Consider the following 14,788-nt stretch of genomic DNA (forward strand, 5'->3'; position numbering starts at 1 on the left):
GAAGAAATAATGGCAAGAACCATGGAAATAATGGCAAGAAAGGATGCAGTAAATGGGCAAAAGGAAGGACAATATAGGAAAACAAGTCTGGATTTTTTTGCTATCTTTCATATTTACATCCACATCTATATTTGAAGGATCATAATAAAAACCTTTCCAATCAAGAAAGCAAGTGACTTCAGCATTCACACATCAATGTATGTAATGTCACTGTAACTGAAATAAAATTTTTAGAACTCAGAACCTCCTGTCTCACATGCTCTTTTCAGTTCAGTTCAGTTCAGTTCAGTCCCTCGGTCATGTCTGACACTTTGTGACCCCATGGACTGCAGCATGCCAGGCTTCCCTGTCCATCACCAACTCCCAGAGCTTACTCAAACTCATGTCCTTCGAGTCGGTGATGCCATCCAACTATCTCATCCTCTGCCATCCCCTTCTCCTCCCACTTTCAATCTTGCCTAGCATCAGGGTCTTTTCAAATGAGTCAGTTCTTCACATCAGGGTCTTTTCCAATGAGTCAACTCTTCGCATGAGGTGGCCAAAGTATTGGAGTTTCAGCTTCAGCATCAGTCCTTCCAATGAACACACAGGACTGGTCTCCTTTAGGATGGACTGGTTGGATCTCCTTGCAGTCCAAGAGACTCTCAAGTGTCTTCTCCAATGCCATGGTTCAAAAGCATCAGCTCTTTGGCACTCAGCTTTCATTATAGTCCAACTCTCACATCCATACATGACTACTGGAAAAACCATAGCTTTGACTAGATGGACCTTTGTTGGCATAGTAATGTCTCTGTCTAGATTGGTCATAGCTTTTCTTCCAAGGAGTAAGCATCTTTTAATTTCATGGCTGCGGTCACCACCTGCAGTGATTTTGGAGCCCAAGAAAATGAAGTCTGCCACTGTTTCCATTATTTCCCCATTTGCCATGAAGTGACGGGACCGGATGCCATCATCTTAGTTTTCTGAATGTTGAGCTTGAAGCCAACTTTTTCACTCTCCTCTTTCACTTTCATCAAGAGGTTCTTTAGTTCTTCACTTTCTGCCGTAAGTGTGGTATCATCTGCATATCTGAGGTTATTGAGATTTCTCCCAGCAAACTTGATATCATCTTGTGATGATCCAGCCTGGCATTTCACATGATGTACTCTGCACATAACTTAAATAATCAGGGTGACAATATAGAGCCTTGACGTACTCCTTCCCCAATTTGGAACCAGTCTGTTTTTCCATGTACAGTGCTAATGCTCCTTTTAATTTGATTTAAAATATTGAATGACCTAGGAGTGTGAAACCAAGTGAAGTCAGTGTACCTGATACCAGTGGAAAGATTCTTTGTATTAACATACATAATTACTATCAATCTACAGAGAAACTACTATGTGTTAGGTAGGGATCTCATGCTTCAGATCTCATCCTTCAGAACTGCTTATGGAAGACATTATAATCCCCAGCTTTGCTGAAAAGAGCCCGAGGCTTAAAGAGAAATGTAACAATACCCTACCCTGCATGACATAGATAGAAAATGAGAAGACTGATGCTTACACTTTAGCCTCTGGAACTATAGCTATCATTCTGTCCTCCATATGCTGAGCAGCCACCCAGAGTTCAAGTAAAAGCGGTTGATAAATTGCATGTTTAGGTTCAGAAATACTAATGGGAATTTACTTCTATTTCTATTTAATAGAAAAACAAGCATATTAGAAGAGATGAAAATGTGGAGTTAATTGATTCAGGGAAGAGAAATAGCTTGGTTAAGCAAGAGTATACGATACCCAATACTCGATGCTTATTACAAGAGGGAAATGAGTCTCACCTAGAGTCCTAGGTAGAGTGAGCAGGCTGGGCTTGAAGAAAATGTGGTTTCAGCAAGATGGAAAGATTGGAGATTGCAAAAGGAGATAATTAGCCAGGAGGAATTGTTTGTGGTAAAGTGTACTTTGCAAATCTGCCTTCCTGGCTGACTTACGTTTCTCTACATTATCTGTCTACTTGGTTTATTAACTCTTCCAAATTTCTCCTTTAATTCCCAAAGCAAATTTGATTGCTTTCTATATTCTGTGCACACAACTAGGTACTGGGGCATATAAAAACAAAATAACACACTCTTTTCCCCTCCTAGAGTTTCACATCCAGTGGAAGACCCAGAGCTATAAATCAGCAATGTAATCTTTATTTATTTATTAATTTTGGCCATGCCATGGCTGCATGAAGAATCTTAGTTCCCTGACCAGGGATTGAACCCATGATCCCTGCACTGGAACTGCACAGTCTTAACCACTGAACCACCAGGAAAGTCCCCAACAATGTAATCTTATGTGACAGGTGCTAAAATATTTGCTGAGGATGATTTGAAGACACAGAGGAAAACACACCTTTATTGTTAAGAGATCAGAAGGGTTCCTTTTCAAAACTTGGTCTTGAGGAACAAAAATGTAATGGATAGATAAAAAATAATAAGAATGTTTTGAAGTAGAGAGAATGACATCTGTGAAATCCTTGAGGACAGAGGCAAATAGTTTAATTTGACCAGAGCGAAAGGTGCTTATGAGACAGTGTTGGAAGATAAGCTGAAAGAAACAAGCAGATGCCAAATCAGGAAGGAACTTGTATAGCAAGCTGGGGAAGTTGAGAGTAACCACAAAGCTCTTGGAAGCCACAGTAAGACTTAAATCAGAAGAGTGATAAAATCAGATCCAGACTTAGTAAAGATCACATTGTACAAAGGAGAAAAAACAGTCTCTTCAATAAGTGGTGCTGGGAAAATTGGACAGCCGCATGTGAAAGAATGAAGTTAGAACATTCTCAAATACCATGCACAAAAATAAACTCAAAATGTATTAAAGACCTAAATGTAAGGCCAGATTCTATACAACTCCCAGGGGAAAACATGGGCAGGACACTTTTTGACATATATCGTAGCAATATCTTTTTGGATCTGTCTTCTATAGTAATGGAAACAAAAACAAAAATAAACAAATGGGACCTAATTAAACTTAAAAGCTTTTGCACAGCAAAGGAAACCACAACCAAAATTCAAAAATAACCTATGGACTAGAGAAAATATGTGCAAATAATGTGACCAACAAGGGCTTAACTTCCAAAATATAGAATCAACTTAAATAGCTTCATATCAAAAAAATAAAATAAAATGGGCAGAAGACCTAAACAGACATTTCTCCAAAAAAGACATGCAGATGGCCAACAGGTACATGAAAAGATGCTCAGTATCACTAATTGTTAGAGAAATGCAAATCAAAACTACAATGATATACCACCTCACACCAGTCAGAATGGCCATCATTACAAAGTCTACAAATAACAAATGCTGGATAATGTGTGGAGAAACGGGAACCCTTCTATGTTGTTTGTGGGAATGTAAATTGATAGAACCACTATAAGAGAGCCATATGGAAGTTCCTTAAAAAACTAAATATAGAGTTGCTGTATGATTCAGCAATTCCACTCCTGGGCATATATCTGGAAAAGATGAACACTCCAATTAGAAAAGATACATGCACCTCAATGTTCATTGCAGCGCAATTTACAATAGTCAAGACATGGAAGCAACCTAACCGTCCATTGCGAACAAGCAAAGATCATACTGGATACAACATAGAAGAGTAAGAACTCCAGATAGGAAGCACAGTAACCAGTTGGAAAGCTTGGTTCCCAACCTGGATCACTGTGCAAATGACTGTGATCGTGACTGACATAGGGACACAGGAGGACTGGATTTAATGGAAAAATAGGAAGTTTTCAACTTATTTTCTCATAAGTTCTCATCATTCCTCCTTTAAAAATGTTAAGGAGAAGGGATAAAGAGTGGATATGATGATGCTTGTGTTTATTTCTAGCCCTGAACTAAATATAGGCTTCCTAGAAACTGAATTGGTGAAGGCAATGGCAACCCACTCCAGTATTCTTGCCTGGAAAATCCCATGGGCAGAGGAGCCTGGTAGGCTGCAGTCCACGAGGTCGCTAAGAGTCGGACGCAACTGAGTGACTTCACTTTCACTTTTCACTTTCATGCACTAGAGAAGGAAATGGCAGCCCACTCCAGTGTTCTTGCTGGAGAATCCCAGGGACGGGGGAGCCTGGTGGGCTGCCATCTATGGGGTTGCACAGAGTCGGACACGACTGAAGCGACTTAGCAGCAGCAACAATGGTGATCTTTGAGGGGGAAATACTAATGCTCTATCAGGAGTAAAGGAACTCAGCAAGGACATGGCTCTCGTTTTAGTACACTTACCTTTTGCCAGTAGCATCTGTTATGCTAAGACTTACATCCGTAGGCCGGCATGCAGGAGGGAAAAGCAGCTCATCCACCATCTGGGAATGGATTTCTTACCTGCCTCACTGCAGATAAGGGATGGTATTGATCTGACTGGAGTAGTTTAATTAGCAGAGCAAACAGATTCCTAGGCTGGAGAAAAGAGAAACAACTTTTGTCCTTGACCTAGAGATTTACCTAGGCAACCAGAACTTCAGTTTCTCTCTCTCTCCTAAACGAGCCTGGTCAAGTGGTGTGCTACCCAAATGAGTGAATCTCAAATCGAGATGATACAGTTTGGGACCCATAGCTCCAAATAATAAAGATTGTAGGGGGCTTTGATAAATAGGTACATTTCACTGGGGCTCCCGCCTCCTAAAATGGGTTATGAAAAACATTGTGAGATTCAAGCAAAAGGCACAGTATCTCAGTAAATGAATGTTAGTAATTTAAGAAAACTATAATATTGCTATAATAAATATTGCTCAGTGACAAAAATAGTGGGTTATTTTACAGTATTGCGCAAATAGAAAGGAAGCACTAATTAAAATACTTACTTTTTGCTCTTCTACAGCAAGCAGGATTCTCTGATTGCAAACAAAAGAAACTAACTATTATTTAAGGAGAGAATTAAGATTGTGGAAAGTTATGGGGGTGGCTCATAGAAGTAAAGGGTAAGATAATAAGGAAGACAGTAGAGACATGAAGCATTTAACTCCAGGGACCTGGGTATCAGGAACCAGCAGATGCCTCTCCTGTGGAGAGGAATGAGTCCCGTATCGAGTCGAGTGACAGCTTTTATAAATGAGGTTCAGAGAGGGATGAGCCTGCATGAAAGAGAGTGATGTTTGAGTAGAGGAAAGCACGTACTTTAAAACTCCTGAAGCAGAGTCCATCAATATGCATACACTTTAGTTCTTTAGCTTGTGTTGATCCCTTGATGAATTACACTCATTTAAAACTGGAAATAGCCCAATAAATACTCTATATAAAGCACATACCTTAAAGGAAGACAGCATGAGGAATAATAACAATAATATTTTAAACCTGGCTGTGCTAGCTTGACATCCATCAAAGTAATACCCTCAAAAAGGTTAAGTTGTACAGTGATAAACTTACTAAGGCTGACAAGACACAGAGGTTACTGGGATTAAAAAAGAAAAGAAGGGAAAGGAAACTTACCTTCTGAGTAGGAAAGTAAAATTTAATTTGGGCAGAGTTTATAACAAAACTGAAATTAGTTACTTTCAGTTCAGTTCAGTTCAATTGCTCAGTTGTGTCTGTGACTCTTTGCAACCCCATGAACTGTAGCACACCAGGCCTTCCTGTCCATCACTAACTCCCAGAGTTTATTCAAACTCATGTCCATTGAGTCAGTGATGCCATCCAACCATCTCATCCTCTGCTGTCCCCTTCTCCTGCCGCCTTCAATCTTTCCCAGCATCAGGGTCTTTTCAAATAGTCAGTTCTTCACATCAGGTGGCCAAAGTATTGGAGTTTCAGCTTCCGCCCTTCCAATACAGGAGTGATTTCCTTTAGGATGGACTGGTTGGGTCTCCTTGCAGTCCAAGAGACTCTCAAGAGTCTTCTCCAACACCACAGTTCAAAAGCATCAGTGCTTCGGCGTTCAGCTTTCTTATAGTCCAACTCTCACATCCATACATGACTACTGGAAAAATCGTAGATTTGACTGGACAGATCTTTGTTGGCAAAGTAATATCTCTGCTTTTTAATATGCTGTCTAGGTTGGTCATAACTTTACTTCCAAGGATCAAATGTCTTTTAATTTCATGGCTGCAGTCACCATCTGCAGTGATTTCTTTCAATATGTGTCAGATTTTCTTAAAATAAATACCCTAATTTATAGGACAATGTGTAGAATTCCTAGCCCCAGCCAATGGATCATTATAATTCACTGCTATTTAGTTCAACCAAATTTTCAATATTCAGATGATACTTTAGTGTTATTGTCACAGAATCAAATTCATGTCTTGATGATGTAATGATAGAGCTCATAGGAAACGACTGAATGAGATGATGTATGTTGTTTTCATAATATTACAGTCGAATAGGGAGAGTAGTTTTCATTTTGGGATCTGGTGCTCAAACTTCCTCTTATTTTCCATGTAGCTTTAGGCAAGCATTTTTATCTTTTTAATCCTGAATCTCACCATGCAAAAAGAGACTAGTAACTAATTACCAGCTCTGCCTATCTAAGAAAATGGTGGCATACATCAGGCAAAATGGTTGGTGGTAAAATCACTTTGTAAGTTCTATAACCTCATATATATATACACACACAGGTTAATTAAATTTGTGTTGACATATTATTTAATAATAAGCTTAAGGGGAAAAATGCAAGGCTTTGGCTTTTTTGACTAGAGGCCATAGAAGCAATATTAATAGAATTCATGTTCATCACAACAATTTGGAACAGTATTTTGCAACCCAACACTTTTTTAAAGGTTTCACTTCAATGTGCTAAGCTTTGTATTGTCAAACTTAAAAGGAATAATTTTCTTTTAAGTTTATACCTCCATAAACTATTTCTTCTCTAAGACCACATGAAACACCACTAAAAAAAAAAAGCTGCAGTTGCAATAGCACCTTTGATACAACCTAGTGTGGGCATAATTAATATTACATACAAATATAATCTCAAAATACTGCCTCGAGCTCACTGATTAATTGTTCTGAAAATGATAGGGTATGTTTCCTTTAGGCAAAACCATCAGGAAAATTTTTAATTGTCCTTTAATAGAAATCATACAGTATTTTTAGTCTAGAGAAAACAGAGTCTGTGGGAACCACCTTCTTCCAACCATGTCTTGGCAATGGGAACTAGTATCCCAGATCAAGACTATTTACTGATTCCCATGGCAACGAAGTGCTTTATCTTGCATCAATCCTCATATCATAAGGACACAACAGTTCTTTAACGTGGTATCTTAACCTTAAAATAGCAATCTTGATGTGAAATATAAGTGCTTTAAATAGAAAAAAATTTGTATAAAATGTTGCTGCAACACTAAAAATCCTCAAGTAGCCTCTTCATCAGATTTTCATTTTTTGAGTAAGTCCTCTATCATTTCTGAGTAGAGACTCTGAACCTTTCAAAGAAATGATTGAGTTAAAGTTATGCCTTGAAATTTGTTACTTGGCAGAATATTAAATGGAGTGTAACATTGTGGGGGCTTTGAATGGTGTCCTTCATACTACATGTAGCAACAGTCTATGGAGACGTTGCCTAGGTGCAAGAGTTGCCTTGGTTTAGGGATCATTACTCTCATATTTCCCAGGTTTGCAACAAGAAATTAAATTCCTAAAAACTTCATCTACAGTGGGGCTTGATCATTTTCCAGGTTGCTTGATGTATTAAAAGCATACTGGCTAAGATTCCAAATAACACCAACAGAAGATTGAATTATACACGTAAATCATTTTAGGGTCTTCGGTAGAAAAATGCTATATGAATACCAACTAGTGGTATTATTATTTTATCTTATGGCCAGACCTGGCACTTTTTAAACCTACAGGGTCACACACACATTTTAACAAAATGAGTGTTCCATTAGAACATACTTCTGTACAACTACATTATAATTTTTGTTTGAGAGAGTGTAGGTGGTGGTACAGATATTCTACTTCCCTTTGACAGCTTCCCCTCTGATTTTTCAAATGCATTAACACTCAGGAGGTAAAACTGAAATACTTTTTATATTTCAGAACCATTCTTTTTTAAGATTGCAAACGATTTTTAAATCAAGGTTGAATGAGCTGCAACTAGATGTGTCATTCATTGATATTTTTTAGTAGAGATTTAACATTTCTATGCATTTTAACACCTTCTTTTGGTAATGAAAGCATTGGGAACCAGCTCTCTCAGTTCTCTCTTGAAAGCCTGCTGTTCTTTCTCATTTTTCAAGTGTTTCATGAACAAAAAAGTAACTTGGCATTGTCATTGAGAGGAGTGTTTCAATACTCTGGACCCACTGATTGTGCTCTGAGTCATTTGGCTCTGCCCTTTGCATTATAAAGGCAACCAGATGAAAAAGAGTGTTGTACATTTAGGCAAGGTCAGAACAGTTTCAACAAGTGGAAAATCTGCCCAGGCTCCAGCTTGCCTCCCCAAGTCCTAAAATAAGTACTTTTTTTTCCTACTGAAATTGTCTAGTGAAAGTGCTGGTTGAGAAGGATTGGGTGAAGAAAGAAAATGACTTTTAATCTCACTGAAGTAAAGAATTTCATCTTATCCATATTCATATTCCATGTGGTAACTGGCCCAATCAGTGCCTTACATAATTATAAGAACCAAAAAAGGAACAGGGTAAAATTTCTGAATCATCAAATAGTTGTTTTTCTGTAATATAAACAGGAGGAGGGTTTTTGTTTTTTTTTTTAATTATATTGATAAGAAAACCCTAAAAGAAAGCGCAAAGCATAAATTTGGGGAATATGACTTTCATAGGTATGTATTTGTCTTTGTCTGTCTCTGTGTCTATGATATGTGGATATGATACATGGAGTATGACTGTAAAATAATGAGGCTTAAAAAACACATATTTTGGACAATATCTTTATGTTGCAGTGAACTTTAATTTACATAAGGTATGCTAAAGTGCTTTGCAAACTCCTAAAGTGATATTCAAATAGAAAATGTTGCAATTTTAGATTGTTCAAAAACAAATAATTAACTGAGCAGTTCATATGGTCTATTGCAATAAAATTGTCACCTTGGTACAAACCAGGAAGAATGAAATGACTTGGCTCAAAGCTATATAACTACTGAAAAGGGAGAACAACTAATTAAAAAAATTAATGGCAAAGCCTATTAAAGACCATTTAATAATGGAGCATTCTTACCTGTCCAATACATAATTTGACTTTGGAATATATGGCTTCTTTTATCTGAAAGAGCCATTTTTATCACTATAATTCCAACTCATGACAGCTCAGAAACTGTCATTAATAAGAAGAATGAACTGGAGAACTTTCTCCCTCCTCCTCAGACAGGATTGAATGCAGCAGTATGGATGCAGAATCAGAAAAGGAAGGAAAACAAGATACAGTCTCAGTAACTTCACACCTGGAGTCACGATTGATTGTGTGCTTATTCTCAGCTGCCATCACCCAGCCTCACAGCTGGACAATACCACTCATTGAAAATAAACCTTCAGTTCTTGATGGCTCCATGTCAGGTTGCTGCCATTGCCAGCTGTTTCTTGATCAGAGCACATTGTTTTAAGATTTGCCTCTTCAGGTCCTTAGAGCAACTGCACACACACAGGGATGCTTTGAAGCATTTTAGGACACTTACCAGTGATATCTGACCCTGTAACAAATTAAAAACAAATCACATTGACTAATGCCATCTCTGAAGAGCTGTGGTATCCGTCTTGGGCTTCTATGGTGGCTCAGTGATAAAGAATCTGCCTGCAATGCAGGAGATGTGGGTTCAATCCCTGGGTCATGAAGATCCCTGGGGTAAGAAATGGCAACCCACTTCAGTATTCTTGCCTGGGAAATCCCATGGACAGAGGAACCTGGTGGGCTAAAGTACATGGGGTCACAAAGAGTAGGATACAACTGAGTAGGAAACAGCAACAGTTTCCATTTACCTGTATCTGTGAATAAGACATTTGTTTGGGGGAGCCAAAGATTTTCTCCCTCCACTGTGGTTAAAATTGTACATGCAGGATGAAAAGACAAAGAAAAGTAGAGTGATTTACTGAACTTGTTTCATTTAGAAAGTGGTCTCATTAAAGTAACTTGTAGATAGTTCTGACATACCTTAACATAAGTGCTGGTTTGGAAAAATATACATCTTCATGTAACCTCTGTGCATTTTTCTAAACACTTGTCTGTGAATTTTTCCTGAGTTAATGAATAGCTTAGATGACACATACAATAATCGATGGGCTTAGATGGCTCTGATGAGGCTCCGGGCATGGATAGAGCCTAAGAAATGTTTTGTAACCTGAAATTTTTGCAAAGTTTCTTCACTTTTTCTTTGGGACCAATGGCCAAGTGTGTTTGAAGAAATGCTTTCCTACCTTTTTAGCCCCATCATCACCACTCACTTACCCCAAGTTAGTATCAGCCTCACTGGATTTAATCTGGTCCCAGCCAGCTTGACAGGATGCCCTCTCATCCATCACTGCCTTTAAATCACCCTCCTTGCAAAAAAAAAAATATATATATATATATATAATTATATATAATATTCATTATATATATACATTATATATAATTTAATATATATATTATATATATTGAGTGCATGCCAAGTCGCTTCAGTTGTGTCCAACTCTGTGACCCTATGGACTGTAGCCCTCTGTCCATGGGATTCTCCAGACAAGAATGGAGTGGGTTGCCATGCCCTCCTCCAGGGGATCTTCCTGAACAAGGGATCAAACCTGTGTCTCATGTCTCCAGCATTCACAGGTGGGTTCTTTACAGTAAGTGCCACCTTGGAGAGGGAGAGAGAGAGAGAGAGTGAGTGAGTGAGTGAGTGAGTGTGTATGTGTGTGTGTGTGTGTGTGTGTGTGTGTGTGTATCCCTGGGGCCCAACTATGCTATTGAGAGAGAATGGTAATAAGGCATTCTCTGCTCAGTTGTCCAACAACTCTAGTCAAACTACCTTGAAATTGCTTACCCTAATTTTAATTCATCTCTTCAAGCTCTGCCTGCTATAACTCAAAAAAATCTACGTCCCAAAAAACCCACATCTTCATTGTACTTTATTTTAGCGTTAATATTGCTGCCTGTTCCACAGAGATAAGCCCATAGACATAATGGTGCTTAATGAGGCTGTCTATATAGGAATTTAGAACAGACTTTAAATGATACACTATTACAATTAGTAAAGCTTTTTAACCACTGATTTTTAATAGTATCTGGTGAAAAATAATCTTATTAATAGCAAAATCTGAGAGAATTAAGAGAAGTATACTTAATATTTCTTTACAAAATTATTTATTTTTTTAGGAAGTCATTTATTTAGAAACAGAACACTATGTTAGGTATTATAGATTACAAAGTACATAATGGGCTCAGATTCTGAAGTCAGGAAGATTCTAATCCACTTTGAAAAGGAGAATCTACAGTCCCAATAGACAGCAAGAAATAATTGAATACTGTTTTGTTTTCCTTATTTTTTAAATGAAATACAGAACTACATCGTCAAACAATCATAATGTTCTACCACAACCATGGGTTTCCCTAGTAGCTCAGACAGTAAAGCATCTGCCTGCAATGCAGGAGACCTGGGTTCAACCCCTGGATCAGGAAGGTCCCCTGGAGAAGGAAATGGCAACTCACTCCAGTATTCTTGCCTGGAGAATCCTCATGCACAGAAGAGCCTGGTGGGCTACAATCCATGGGGTCGCAGAGTCAGACACAACTGAGCGACCAACACATACACACACCACCACCACCATGAAAGAGACACCCTCGTATGTCACACGAAGGCGGAGAGTATCACTGGGCACCTATGATGGGCTATACGCCTTGGCACCCAGAAGGAATTGGGATGGCTTCAGGCTTTTTATTCTTTTGTTTGGGGGCTCATAAGTAGAATCTTTGTACTGTTCACTCAAGAAGGCTTTCTTATCTCTCCTTGCTATTCTCTGGAGTTCTGCATTCAGCTGGGTATATCTTACCCTTTCTCCTTTGCCTTTTGCTTCTATTCTTTTCTCAGCTTCTTTGTAAGCCCTCCTGAGGCAGCCAGTTTGCCTTCTTGTATTTTTTTTTCTTAAGAATGGTTTTGGTCACCACCTCCTGTACAATGTTATTAACCTCCATCAGTAGTTCTTCAGGCACTCTGTATACCAGATCTAGTCCCTTGAATCTATTCGTCACCTCCACTGTACATTCATAAGGGATTTGATTTAGATCATAGCTGAATGGCCTAGTGGTTTTCCCTACTTTCTTCAATTTGAGCCTGAATTTTGCAATACGAAGCTGATGATCTGAGCCGCAGTCAGCTCTAGGTCTTGATTTTGCTGACTGTATAGAGCTTCTGCATCTTTGGCTGCAAAGAATATAATCAACCTGATTATGGTACTGACCATCTGGTGACATCAATGTGTAGAGTTGTCTCTTATGTTATTGGAAGAGGGTATTTGCTATGATCAGTGTGTTCTCTTGGCAAACTCTGTTAGCCTTTACCCTACTTTATTTTGTATTCCAGGGCCATACTTGCCAGTTATTCCAGGTATTTCTTGACTTCCTACTAAAGTGAATGATGCAAAGACATAGAAAAAATGATATAATTAGAAAAAATAGACATCTCTTTAAGAAAATTGGAGTTATTAAGGGAATATTTCATGCAAAGATAGGTACAATAAAGAACAAAAATGGCAAGCACCTAACAGAAATGAATGAGATTAAGAAAAGGTGGCAAGAACACACAGTTCAGTTCAGTTCAGTCGCTCAGTCCTGTCTGACTCTTTGCGACCCCATGAATCGCAGCACTCCAGGCCTCCCTGTCCATCACCAACTCCCAGAGTTCACCCAGACTCACGTCCATTGAGTCAGTGATGCCATCCAGCCATCTCATCCTCGGTCGTCCCCTTCTCCTCCTGCCCTCAATCCCTCCCAGCATCAGAGTCTTTTCCAATGAGTAACCTCTTCGCATGAGGTGGCCAAAGTACTGGAATTTCAGCTTTAGCATCATTCCTTCCAAAAAAATCCCAGGGCTGATCTCCTTCAGAATGGATTGGTTGGATATCCTTGCAGTCCAAGGGATTCTCAAGAGTCTTCTCCAACACCGCAGTTCAAAAGCATCAATTCTTCAGTACTCAGCCTTCTTCACAGTCCAACTCTCACATCCATCTATACATGACCACAGGAAAAACCATAGCCTTGACTAGACAGACCTTGTCAAAGTAATGTCTCTGCTTTTGAATATGCTATCTAGGTTGATCATAACTTTTCTTCCAAAGAGTAAGCGTCTGTTAATTTCATGGCTGCAGAAACCATCTGCAGTGATTTTGGAGCCCAGAAAAATAAAAGTCTGACACTGTTTCCACTTTTCCCATCTATTTCTCATGAAGTGATAGGACCGGATGCCATGATCTTCTTTTTCTGAATGTTGAGCTTTAACCCAACTTTTTACTCTCCTCTTTCACTTTCATCAAGAGGCTTTTTAGCTCCTCTTCACTTTCTGCCATAAGGGTGGTGTCATCTGCATATCTGAGGTTAGTGATATTTCTCCCCACCTTCTTGATTCCAGCTTGTGTTTCTTCCAGTCCAGGGTTTCTCATGATGTACTCTGCATTTAAGTTAAATAAGCAGGGTGACAATATACAGCCTTGATGTACTCCTTTTCCTATTTGGAACCAGTCTATTGTTCCATATCCAGATCTAACTGTTGCTTCCTGACCTGCATGTAGGTTTCTCAAGAGGTAGGTCCAGTGGTCTGGTATTCCCATCTCTCTCAGAATTTTCCACAGTTTATTGTGATCCACACAGTCAAAGGCTTTGGCATAGTCAAGAAAGCATAAATAGATGTTTTACTGGAACTCTCTTGCTTTTTCCATGATCCAGCAGATGTTGGCAATTTGATCTCTGGTTCCTCTGCCTTTTCTAAAACCAGCTTGAACATCAGGAAGTTCACGGTTCACGTATTGCTGAAGCCTGGCTTGGAGAATTTTGAGCATTACTTTACTAGCATGTGAGATGAGTGCAATTGTGTGGTAGTTTGAGCATTCTTTGGCATTGCTTTTCTTTAGGATTGGAATGAAAACTGACCTTTTCCAGTCCTGCGGCCACTGCTGAGTTTTCCCAATTTGCTGGCATATTGAGTGCAGCACTTTCACAGCATCATCTTTTGGGATTTGAAATAGCTCAACTGGAATTCCATCACCTCCACTAGCTTTGTTTGTAATGATGCTTTCTAAGGCCCGCTTGACTTCACATTCCAGGATGTCTGGCTCTAGATGAGTGATCACACCATGGTGATTATCTGGGTCGTGAAGATCTTTTTTATATAGTTCTTCTGTGTATTCTTGCCACCTCTTCTTAATATCTTCTGCTTCTGTTAGGCCCATACCATTTCTGTCCTTTATCGAGCCCATCTTTGCATGAAATGTTCCCTTGGTATCTCTAATTTTCTTAAAGAGATCTCTAGTCTTTCCCATTCTGTTGTTTTCCTCTATTTCTTTGCATTGATCACTGAAGAAGGCTTTCTTATCTCTTCTTGCTATTCTTTGGAACTCTGCATTCAGATGCTTGTATCTTTCCTTTTCTCGTTGGCTTTTCACTTCTCTTCTTTTCACAACTATTTGTAAGGCCTCTTCAGACAGCCATTTTGCTTTTTTGCATTTCTTTCCATGTTGATGGTCTTGATCCCTGTCTCCTGTACAGTGTCACGAACCTCATTCCATAGTTCATCAGGCACTCTATCTATCAGATCTAGGCCCTTAAATCTATTTCTCACTTCCACTGTATAATCATAAGAGATTTGACTGGTCTAGCGGTTTTCCCTGCTTTCTTCAATTTCAGTCTGAATTTGGT

This window comes from Ovis aries, chromosome 3 (assembly GCF_016772045.2).
Source record: "Ovis aries strain OAR_USU_Benz2616 breed Rambouillet chromosome 3, ARS-UI_Ramb_v3.0, whole genome shotgun sequence".
Taxonomy (NCBI): Eukaryota; Metazoa; Chordata; class Mammalia; order Artiodactyla; family Bovidae; genus Ovis; species Ovis aries.